Below are 12,314 nucleotides of genomic sequence, written 5' to 3' on the forward strand. Positions count from 1 at the left end.
ACCCCAATGTTCATAGCAGCACTCTCAACAATAGCCAAAACATGGAAAGAGCCTAAGTGTCCATCAATGGACGAATGGATCAAGAAGATGTGGTTTATCTATACGATGTAATACTACATGGCAATGAGAAACAATGAAATATGGCCATGTGTAGCAACATGGATGGACCTTGAGGGTATTATGCTGAGCAAAATAAGTTAGGCAGAGAAGGACAAATACCATATGTTTGCACGTATAGGAGGATTAGGAGGAACTTAACTGAGTACCATGGAGGAGAAGAAGGGGAGAACTAGTCGGGGAGAGGGAGAGAGGCAAACCATTAGAGACTCTTGAATACTGAGAACAAACTGAGGACTGATGGGTGTGGGGGGGAGGGGAGAGATGGGCATGGAAGAGGGCACCTGTGGGGATGAGCACTGGGTGTTATATGGAAACCAACTTGACAATAAACTATTTGTAAAAAAAAAATAAAATTTAATTTAAAAAAAAGTAAAAAAAAGAAATAAACTTTCTTGATGTTTTGTGTTAATCTTTGGGTCAAATTACAGCTTTTATGTATTTCTTGCAAAATGGAATTGTTTCCCTTGATTATCATTATCATGATGGAAATGTACAGATGATTAGTGTCTTTTTAATTATTAACTAATGATTAGTAAGGCTTCTGTAGTAACAAATGTGAGACTGAAACCAACACCATCCTAGGGAAACCACCACCATCCTCATTCAGCCATTCAGAATGAAATTATAATTTTAATGAGCCTTAAAATTATCCATTTGACTGTAAAGGAAATAAACCATACCTCACTTGGCATTCCTTCATGGCTGGTGAATTCAGTATTGTGTAGGCAAGAAAGAGCACAGCATTTGTCTTTAGTATGTAGACTGATACATGTAGATTTCTGAGAGAATTTCAGTACATTTTAACTTCAAATGTGTCAGTAAAACTGAGAAGAGAATATTTTCTGATGTGTGACTCTTTTGATGTTTTAGTGACACTTTTAATCTTTGGTAACAAAATACACACACATGTACACACAAAACAAAAATCAACTAAGCCAAAAACACAATTTCTGAAGATCTGAGTTATTTTGGGGAAGAAATAGAAGAACTTTTAGTCTTAAGGGGGGAATCCCACATTGAAAATAATGTATCAGAATTAATTAATAAAGTATAATGCTAAATTTTATTCACTATTGACTCACTGGGCAAATCAAACAAACTCTTTAGGCTTTAGTTTCCTCATCTGCAAAATGAAAGCATTAGATTAAATGATCTCTGAGATGCATACTACTTTCAGATTGACCTAATGCAAGGAATTCTGTGGTTTGCAGTGGCTCAGTTTCATTATTCTGCTGTTGTGCAGAGTATCTATATTGGCATAGCTGAAATCACACTATTTAAGTAGCAGTTCATGTCGGGATATTATCAACTATTTTTTTTTATTTGTCCCCAAAGTGCATGGTCTTCTGAAAATGGAAAACTAAATTAAGCATTTTACTGTAAGTATGAGGTAGGGTGAGAATTAGCAAGATAAATATATATAAAGAGGCTAGCACCATCTAAGACTTAGGTGTTCACTAAAGGATACCTAGTATTATCATAATAAGGATGACTTAGAGTGCTAAGGAAACTTTCTGGTTAGTCTTCCATCTCTGAAAAAAATCACATGAATCATTTCTTTACAAGTTAACTCTGATATGTTCAAATAATTGAATGTGCTCCTTAGAATGTTCTGAGGGAAAAAAAGGATAATGACAATGTTTATTTCTTCTACATATTTTCTTTGCCATACCTTCCTTCAAAATAACCCATTCATTAGATGTTAATAATCAGCATTTGTGTAGATCAGAAAAAAAATCCCAATATAGTATTCAAATTCCAAGTTTTACTGGATATGTTTGAATATTTACTGTGTTCAGTATATTTATTAGACATGAAAACAGTCATGTGGATGTTATGGGTACACATAGTAAACAAATTTTCTAGGTTGAATTTATGCCATAGGTTAGTTCTCTAGTGCCTATAGTAAATTAAGCAGAAAGATTATAGACAAAAAAATGCCAGTTAGTTCTGTTCTTATTTTATTTTTCTGAGAACAGTTGTTAAAAATGACTTCACCATTAGTTTTAAAACTCTGAAGCTGCACATCCAATTTTTGTTCTGAGACAAATAAATATGAGTCTCTCATTGAGTTGACCAAGTTATATTCTTCATAGGCTGTCCCACCAGATGATCCTATTTGGTTTTCCAGAGACTTTAGGACAGGGATGAATTTATATATGATTACAGCTTAAGAAGGTCACTTATGGTAAGAGGTATGTATCCTACAGAGGAATGTAGTAGGTACAGTCTCAAAGACCCCTGGGGTTTTGTCACTATCTCCTCCCCAATGTACTCCTGGCCTTTCTTTTCTGGGCTTGGAGGTGAGTTTTGCTGTTAACCAAGTATGTTGACCCATATCAGAATATCTGTAATTCTGGTGGTGAACAGGAGCTATTTGAGCCAAGTGAGGAGTACAGTAAAAAAGAACCCATCAGAGGTCAGTTATTTCTAGGTTCAACAGCATTGGTTAAAAAGTGGAAGTGAATGAATGGCTGAGGAACTAAGGACTAAACTCTGTTAGAGAAAATATATATGGAGTAACCCCAAAATAAATATATATACATTTTCATTTCTTCCACATACCACAATCAATTTTGAAAAATGATCACTGTATGTTTTGTTTTTCATTAGAACTTTTGTATGTTCATCTAAATATAACTTGGCCATGAGAAAAAAGTCAGAATCATATTCCTTGTCCCCCATAGAATATATTCTAAGGTTAAAACATCATTTCCTACTAGATAGAAAATCTTTGCCTCTTTTAACTTAGTCTTTTTCTAATGATTTGCATTTTGTACAAGAAAAGCAATGATACATTTTATATTTTTCGGAGGTTTTAGGAGTATGAACAGGAAATTGGATTTTGAGACATTCTATGTTTATTATCAAAAAAGAAAATTTAAAATGAACAGCATAAACAAAGTACCTAAGAAAATAGAACCAATTAGTTGGCTATATTTATCTTTACAAAAACATACAAATATATACACTGGTAAAACATATAAAGGTTTTCAGCATTACCTTATACTTACTTTTAAAAATAAATATTGTTCTTGCCCTTTTAGGAAATTTTTATAATTTTCTGCTTTGGCCAAGAATCTGTATGACCTTTGTACCACCCATGTGCTAAGGAATGCCATAACATTGTTAACATTGATCTTTTTTTCTGCAAATGTTCCATCAAACTCCCTCTAAGGCTTTCTCTTCCTTGTGGGCAAAATTAGCACAAGGTACTCTACCTGAAAATCCATATTTAGCTTGCTATCTATAGCAATTAATAAATGATTTTGTTTACCAGCCATTAGTCCCTATATCATTAATCAAAAAAGGTTAGATATTATGTTTGTTCTTCAATATGACAGAACCGACGATGAGTACACATGAAAACAGAAAAAAAAATATGGGATAAGGGAAACAATATAGATTAAAGACCATTTCAGAATGTCTCCTGGCCCTACACTTTAAAAATTGTTTCAATACAGTTTATGATATAACACACATAGTAGGAAATACAACAAATATCTTGTTAACATTTTTCTTGTCAGGTACTATGTTAGAGTTAAGAACCTTGGGCACTTTATCTTATTTCATTTTTAGCCAACCCACATTGACCAGTAGAGAAATTGATCGCTAAGTTATCAAATAAGTAGGTATGTGTTTTATAACCTTTGATCTTCTCTCTCTGTGCTTCCTGCTTCTCTTGAGTGTCTCCATTCCAGGAAATCCAGTGTTTTGTCTACCATTTCCTTATCAAAGGCTTATGTCCATTTGGCATACATAGTTCAACTAGATTTCCCTTGAAGTCCTGGATGCATCTCTTTAACAAAAATTTAAATATGTTATACATTAAGCAACGTGAAAACATAGTCATGCAATCCCAGAAGGAAGTTAAGATCAGTGGAAAGCAAAATGAGAAATGTCTGCCAAACATCATAAGCTCTGTCATTTCTAAATGACTTATTTTCTTTCTTTCTTTCTTTCTTTCTTTCTTTCTTTCTTTCTTTCTTTCTTTCTTTCTTTCATGTTTATTTGTTTTTGAGAGACAGAGTGCAAAGTGAGAGACGGGCAGAAAGAGAGGGAAATACAGAATACAAATTAGGCTCCAGACTCTGAACTGTCAGCACAGAGCCCAGCACAGGGCTTGAACTCACAAGCCATGAGACCATGACCTGAGCCAAAATCACATGCTTAACCTACAGCCACCCAGGCCTCTCACTTATTTACTTTCCAACGTGCATTGCTCAGTATGTCAGACACATTTCTTAACTGTAGTAATTCCTTTGCCTACACCATAATGTATTGCTGAAAGTAGTGTCTCAATAAATATTATGATTGTATGTTCATTCGTTGATGCATGATAAAGACAAATTCAAATTAATTTTAAAGTTATAAAGATAATTCTGGAACATGGACTAATTAGTTCTATTCTTAATTAATGAGGATATTTAGTTGAACATGTTTATTAAACAGCTTTTCGTTAAGCAACTCCTTTACTGCGGGTCTTTGCTAGTTACTAGAGATAATACTGAGGTATTAGAGATACAGCAGCGTATACACCAGGGTACATAAGAGATATGGATCCTGGGTCTGGAATATAGCCCCATTTAAAACAGTGATTTAAAATAAGGCAACACTGAAGAGTAACCCACTGCAATAATCAACCAGATACATTATTTTAATGTTTAAAACTTACTAGTATTGGGGCGCCTGAATGGCTCAGTCAGCTGAGCATCTGAATCTTGATTTTGACTCAGGTCATGATCTCTCAGTCATGAGATCAAGCCCCACTGGTGGGCTCTGTGCTGTTAGCATGAAGCCTACTTGGAATTCTCTTTCTCCTTTTCTCTCTATCCCTTTCCTGCTCATACTCTCTCTCTCTTTAAAAATAAATAAGTAAACATTAAAAAACCCCACAAAGTTTACTAGTATGCCATTTTTTAAAATCTCTATACCTGATGTGGGGCTTGAACTTATGATCTCAAGATCAAGAGTCACATGCTCTCTCAACTGGACCAGCCAGGTACCCCTGAAGTTAATATTACACTATATGTTTATCTAACTAGAATTTAAATAAAAGCTTAAAAAAGTTTACTAGGAACTTTGACTTTCTCTTTTTTTTAATCTCAATATTTCTAAATTAACGTGTGCATAAGACTTAAAATTACTTGGTCTTTCTGAAATTGTTGATAACGGCTTTACTGTAGAGATTTAATATTGCATTTGTACAACAAGGTCTACATGGCATTACAGAATCTGTTTAGATTCTTGCAATCCTTTATCTGAACATGGATTGTGGATGTCTTTGAAATCAGTTTTATTGGTGAGGGGCATCTTAATTTTCAATATAAAGAACAGTAGCTTTGCCTTCTGCTAGTATTTTCTTCCACATAATGATCCTTCTAGATAGAAAGGAAGATTGATGCTTGTTTATATAACTTTTTTTTTTCCTAAGTGTAATCCATTGTCCCTTCTCCCTCAAACATCTATGGTCACAACTGTAAGGAAAATAATGTACCAGAGAGTATTTTTAAACTATGAAATATAAGTTTGCTGGCTATTATTCACTTCAGATTAAACCTACCCTAAGTCTGGACTAAGTGGGAAATATTGTGAAACATAGGCATCATATAAACAAATTTTTGTAAAATATTCATACATTATGGACAGACAGATAATGAGCAAGAAAGAGAATGTGAAGCCAATGGAAAGCAGTGATTTAAGAACCATTATTCCTAGGTGGTCAAAGTACTGTAAAAAAGTCTTTTATTTTCTTCTGTACTTTTTAATTTTTTGAACCAAAACAATATAAAAAAATGAGCCTCCAGACATATCTGTCTTTGCAGTTTCTACAGACTCTAGTTGTTACACATGTCCAGATAAGTGGACCCCAGCATTTTGTTATTTGAGGACAGATAGGAATGGCCCCCATGTTAAAAAAAATGCCACCCCAGTAATATTATGTATTTCTCTCTCTGTCAGTATTTTAAAATGCAGACGCTTTGGACAAGGACAGTTATGTCACAAATACCTTTTAATGGATCAGATTTTCAGATCATGTTTTTTCATAATGTAAAAATATTGATGGGAAATTTATGTGAAACAAGGCATGTAAATGCTTCTAGTTATTAATTAGCTGTAATCTTGGGAAAGATCCTAAAATTCTGTGCATGAGTTCCTTCCTCATGTGTGTAAGATCAGTAGATTTCTTTCAGTGCTCTAGAAGTTAGCAATTCTGTGACCATCCCAGAGTTTAACTTGTGATTCTTTTTCATGCTATGAGTCACTTATTTCTGGGCCCACATCTACGGCATCCAGATCAGACTCTTTGGGGTGTGTGGTAGTTGGGGGAGAGACAGAAAAGAGGAAATGAAATTGCATTTTTAGTGTACTGCTTGTAAGGAAGTTTACTTTTACCTCACAGCTGCCCTGAGAAGCAACATCATTTTCCTGTTTGAAAAAAAACCGAGACTCAGGAGATTATTAAATTAATCAATGTTAGTATGACTAACAAGTAATAGTTGAGTTGGGAATGAAACCCTGTATAATTGTAGCTCAAGTTCCTGCCCTTTCTACCATACCAGGCTACATCTCAACAGGAATCATGGCATCTAGGACTGTGGCAGAAAACTGCTTCCCAGCCGATTTTCTTTTCCTGCTGCTAGGCCTTGTGTCAGTTCTAAAATGACAGTCTACATTTCTGCAATTCCTGGGGATGCCTTCAGAGTGATTATATTGCCAGTAATTTTCAAAATGCTCTTGCTTTGTCTTTCAACTCCTTTATATCTTTCGGAGAAATATCAAAACTGATGTCCAAAAAGTATAACCTTAGAGTTTGAGGATGATTAAGTGCCTGGATACTTCTGGGAGAAAAGTAGAGCTCAGAATCAGGGTATTTTGTGGTGAGGTACATAAAAGATTTCTTTCTCGAGAACCTTTTCCAATGTGAGAAAGCAAAGTTGATACTTTAATACCAGCTCAATAGGTGTATTGCTCTGCAAGCTGTTGATTTAGGTTTTTGTTTTGTGTGATTGCAAACAACAGGAACAGAACATGGCTATTGTAAGGAAAAGGACAAGGGAAAGGGAATTTATTGTAAGCCTATTTGGTGTGTGTGTGTGTGTGTGTGTGTGTGTGCATGTGTGTTATGGTTGTTGTGGTAGTGGGTTGAGAGGCTCATGGACTCAACAAGAAGCTGGAGAGCCAACCTTGGAAACACCCGGGAATTATGGGAGCTCTAGAGGAATCAGTCATAAAAAGTGCAACAACAGCCTTTTAACAGAAACAGTCTACAGCAGCATAGCTCCTAAAGAAGTACCTCCAACAGTCCCCATGTCCTTGCACCATTTACTCAAGACTCGAAGTCCCGGAGAGTGTCCAGTTGATCAAGCCCTAAGTCAGCAGACAGAGAACAGATTAGTTACTTAGGTTTGTGTGTGTGTGTGTGTGTGTGTGTTTATGTGAGACAGAGACAGAGACAGAGAAAGACTGATTATACCTTCAAGAATAGGCCCAATGAGGAGTTCCAAAAAGGACATCATAGGCCTAATTATGGGATGCTGGACAGATGAAAGAAAATTATATGTGGTTCCCTATAGGTAGGTTCACAAAACAAACTGAATATGGACCCATTCTGAAGAAGTGGTGTTAGTTTTGTTTCATTTCATTTGTATAAAAATTAGCAAAATATTTTCTTATATGGTAGAAAATTTTTATATTTTTAATGATATGAATGTGTAATTTCCATCTCATTTTTCTCTTGAATTAATTTCTTTTTAATTTTGATTTTATTCTTTGCAAAACAGAGTTTAAGAAAATGTCAAAGAGAACCTCAGAGCTGATTTTTCTTCAGATTGAGGTAGGTACAAATCTCTAATACTTTATTTTGAAATTACCTGAACCAAGTAAAGCAGACTCAGATCTACATGCAGGTAGATATAATTAGGTAGATACAACTGACTTCAAAATGACTAGATTTTATTTTGCTTAAGTGGAACAGTGACATCTAGTGCCTGCAAAATCATGTCACTGGATCTAAAGGAAGGTAAAAATAGACATGCCTTTAGGTTGATTGAAGATGAATGAAGGATAATTTATTAGTTACATATCTCTTATATTGGTCTAGTCTCCATCTTCACGTGTACCACATTAGTGACTGTAATCCTTCCTGGGTGTTCTCCTTAATTCTGGACTTACCACATACTGATATATTTTTCTTTTATTTACAGTGCTTTAAAAAATTCCTATATCATATTTCTTCCTTTTTCTTACTAATGTTATTTCCTATTATTTCCCACAACACATGCTCAGTTTTGTCAGACTTGATTTCTTTACTTTCAAAAAAGAAATCAGATTATTTTTACTTCTACAACTTGATTTCTGTTCCCTTTGCCTGGAAGGTACTTCTCACTGTCTTTTGTCAAATTTTATTTATCTTTCAAGTTTCATTTTCTTGGCATGTCTTCCCTTTCTCTAGTCTTTCTAAACTACTTCTTATCTGAATTTCTGTAGCATTTAGAGTCTTTGTAATTGCTTGGTGTTTATAGCCTGTCTTGAATTAATTGCTATTTATTTCTATTTATAGAATAGTTTGGTCTCATTGATTAGGTTGTAAATTCTTTAAGTTCAGGGAATTCCTATATTTCTTTTAAACAACTTTTTCAAAATGTTTGATCATGTCTCTTAATAATTAATAAAATTTTTGATGGGTTTGTTGAAATTTTTATTTTCTGTAATCTTTGATATTTATTTTGGTAAATTTTGATAGGTTTGTTGTATTGGTTTTTGTACTGCAAGAAACTGAGTATTCTATGAGGTAAAAAAGAGCCATCTGACCTTGATATCTACTTACTTAAAAGTATCATTCAGATAAAGAGAAATTCTAATAATTTACTTAATATTTTATCTCATATTTATACAGGTAAATTGATATGTATATAAACATTGGATCATAAATTGATTGTCCATAAAAGATACAACTGGAGTACATTTTTGAAGATAATTAACATAATTCTTAAAGATGAAGACATGCAGGTTTAGATCAATTGAATTATATATATTATATCATAATTATATATGCAAGTATTGAGAGTATATTCAAGAAAAAGAAATAAGGCTGCTTACAAAAGTGTATGTAATATAAAATATATTTTTTAGCCATGAGATAATGAAATTTTCTATTTATGTATATTTTACAGATTAAAAGTTATTGCATCTGGTGATTCTCTTGATCTTTATAATCACATTGTAAAGTAAATGATTTATCCCTGTTTAATACATTTTTATATACACTTACCAAAATGTTTTTTGTGTCTGACACTCAGTTAGGTGCTGGGATCCAAACATGAGTATACACAGCTCCCTACCTTTGCGGGTTTTTCCATTGGGTCCTGTAGATGAAACTGAGGCTAAAGAGGCAAGCCAAGATCACACAATAACAGCCAGAGATCCAGCAGGATAACTGAAATTAGTCTAAAATTCAGAATTACGTCCACATTATTTTGCGACCTTTGCGTAGAATTATTTTGGAAATGAGGTCTCTAAAGGCGACATCTACAAACATACAAAGAAAGTATGCCTTCCATTCTTCAGGAAATGATTTTGCTATTTAATTTGCTGAAACGGAATAGCCACAGAAGGTAACTTAGCTTTATCATTCTTAAATTTAAACTAATACATCAGCGTTTATTGGGAGATAGGTCATTGTTTTCCAGAAGAAATAGAACTCATACTATAGTTGACACTCTTCTGGTTGTTAGGTAGAGATGTTTGTGCTTTCTATGGTACCTCTTCTATTCTTCCATACCACTGCCCCCAGGTCCAAGTTACTATTCCTTACCAAGGATACCTACCTTGAAACAACAAAAAACAAGCCGTTATTTTGGTATCTGCTCCCGTTGTTTTTTCTTAGTTATTTCCTTTCATCACTCCTTGTTTGTATTATACTCTTTATATTGTACCACTCAGTACTACTCAGTGTTTTATGCTCTGTGTACATGGGCATCTGCAACATCAGGCAGAGAAAAATGTACCAAAGTCGAGATATGAAAGGGTACTTTAAGGTAATGATCACAACACTTTTGGATCTCTAAATTTTCTTGTACTGTTGATGTTTAAAAGCTGCTACTTACTTCAAAGATGTGATTTCACACAGTTTAAAGTCCAGTAACTTTAATAAGAAAAAAATGAATGAGTTATGCAATCAAAATTATTTGTTGTAATTAAAATGGAAGATTTTTCTTCTAGACCACTCCCTGCTATTAGATGAGAATTATATAATGTGAATTTCTGAAGGCTATACAGCAAACTTATCTAGTGAGTGCATGAAGAAAATGCCTAATTCACCATAAAGACAGAATCTGAAAAGTTCATGTGGCATGTTGAGAGATAAGATGCGCTCGAGATCTGTGCTGAGGTGAGTCAACTATCATAAAGAACGAGTCGGTTTTCTCTGAAACAGGATGGGCCAAGTAAGCCAGTCTCGGTTGGTTTGGTTGTGGGGTCTTGTGTGAGCAACTCTATACTAACCATGTCAAAGCAAAAGTTGGCTGGTGTCTTAACTTTCATATGCAAATCAACATAAGTAAAATCTCTGAGTGGAGAAGGCAAATTAATTCTTTCACCACCTTTCAGCTACCTCTTAACATCCATTTTATCCTTTTGACTCAGTCAAAATGACCTATTGGAGCTATAATTCTTCATGGCGAAAATTTGCTAGTTGTAACACTTGACATCTGTCCTTAAAATTTTCTAGAATTATGTTCCTTGTGAAACAAAATCTGAATGTTTGATTTAACCCTGTCTGCCAAGGTTGCCAAGCTCTCTTGGACACACATTAAAGTAAATGAAAAAGCAAGTAAGATTTCTCTCCCAAATTAAACATTTTGAGTTGCACATCCCACAGAAGCAATAGGTACATAGCAAACCACCATAATGCCTTAGTCTTGGGTTCAGAGTATCTGAAAGGAGGAGGGAGTTAGATTCTTCAGATTTAAAAGGAATTAGATGGGGTCACCTGGGTAGCCCAGTCAGTTAAGCATCCAGCTCTTGACTTCGGCTCAGGTCATGATCTGACAGTTCATGGTTTCGAGCCCTACATCAGATTCTGTGCTGACAGCACGGAGCCTGCTTGGGATTTTCTCTCTCTCTCTCTCTCTTTCTCTCTCACTCTCGCTCTCTCTGTCTGCCCCTGCCCCACTCATGTGCTCTATTTCTCTTTCTCATAATAAGCTTAAAAAATTAAAAAAATAATAAAATAAAAGGAATTAGATGAGACAATACAGATTATTTTTGTTTCATCCTCCGTCTTATCTGAATAAGAGCACTACTCAAATATCTTGAAGTGAAGGATAGTTAGAATGTCAGAAATTTGTTTTTATATTACAAGTATTTATTAAGTGATGGTTATGAAAACACTCTACCTGGTACCATGCAGTCAATAAAATGAAAAGAAAAAGCTTAGATTTTAAAGCAGCACCCATATTTTCCCTATAGTATATTTGTAGTATGTATTCAGATACTCTGATATACATACATAGACACGTACACATAACATATATGTATTTAATATATGTAAAATATGTCTACATTTCTCTTTACCTATATAAGGGCTAAATATTAGCTATAAACAGTTACAAGGACAATGAAGAAAAACTAATTCTCATCAAGGGATTGTCTCACTAAGGGATTGATGGAAGTTCTTTCTCCTCTGAATTATGTCTTTGATATGGTATAAATATTTGGCACTATGTAATTTGTAATCTTACTTTTTGATGCAGAAGTTTTTAAGAGGAAGGTTAAAAGAATTGGTAAGGGAAGTCAATGAGGATATCCCATACATATTTTTAAAAACTGATCTATCCCAGTGGTTACTATTGTTTTAAATAGTTGAACACTTATTGTAATACCTACATTTTTCCAGGGAATATTTTAGTATTTTATATTTTATATAAAATTTATATAATTATATATAATACTATCTCTCTATCTATCTCTGGCCTGCTTTCCAGAAAATGAATTTTCATATGAACTTGTATTATGTTTGAAGAAAGAGCATGAGCAGTATGCTATGAACTTTCATGTGTTTCTACCCTCTAACCACTATCTCTGTTTCTTTCCTCCATTACCACTTCTGTCACCCTGGTTCACATTCTTACTGGCATATTGGAACAGCCCCCTGAGTAGTTTTCTTTAATGTACATGCTGCTGCTAACTTC

The sequence above is a fragment of the Crocuta crocuta genome, unplaced genomic scaffold (assembly GCF_008692635.1).
Source record: "Crocuta crocuta isolate KB4526 unplaced genomic scaffold, BGI_CrCroc_1.0 scaffold160, whole genome shotgun sequence".
Taxonomy (NCBI): Eukaryota; Metazoa; Chordata; class Mammalia; order Carnivora; family Hyaenidae; genus Crocuta; species Crocuta crocuta.